The 596-nt window shown below is 33.7% G+C and overlaps 1 protein-coding gene across 3 annotated transcripts in view; it reads right to left on the bottom strand.

Moving 5' to 3' along the window:
- The window catches only part of septin7a (septin 7a), a 47196-nt gene that overhangs the window by 5858 nt on the left and 40742 nt on the right, over positions 1-596 (bottom strand). The gene's annotated exons all lie outside the window — the stretch shown is intronic.

Consider the following 596-nt stretch of genomic DNA (forward strand, 5'->3'; position numbering starts at 1 on the left):
CCCCCAGCCAAATATAAGGTCAGAAACCACTGAGGTGTCCTCTCCCTGTTACATGCATGTACAGTAGTCTACTCCATATAGTTATTGGTTCAGTGAAATAAGACTATAATTATGGAGGATTGTACAATTATATATGTTCTTAGAATTGAACAATCCTCCCAAATGATAGTCCCAGTTTACTGGACAACACACATTGTGTGCTAATAATGCCAATTTATTGAATCCTTCATTGTTAAAGAATACAACAACATATGAATCAACTCTAATAAGTGAAGGTTTAGTGGTCCACTATAGAACCAGCACTTTCTCTATTGCTCTTAGTAACTGACTTCATTTATTAATCAGCCTTTTGTAATTATCTTAACAACTGTCATAATATATTCATCAAACTTCTAACAACAACAATATGAACAGCAGTCTGTGAGCAAATTTAAAAAAAAAAAATTTAAATAATGTGCCCAACTTTAATTAATAACAGTACTTAAATGAATACTACTGTACATGTTGATAATAGGGTAAACCACTGCTGAGTCCTGGCTAGCTATAGAGAATAATCTCCATGGTAACCGATGTCAAGGCTAAATTGAGCCAGGATA

The sequence above is a fragment of the Etheostoma spectabile genome, unplaced genomic scaffold (assembly GCF_008692095.1).
Source record: "Etheostoma spectabile isolate EspeVRDwgs_2016 unplaced genomic scaffold, UIUC_Espe_1.0 scaffold340, whole genome shotgun sequence".
NCBI classification, from domain to species: Eukaryota; Metazoa; Chordata; class Actinopteri; order Perciformes; family Percidae; genus Etheostoma; species Etheostoma spectabile.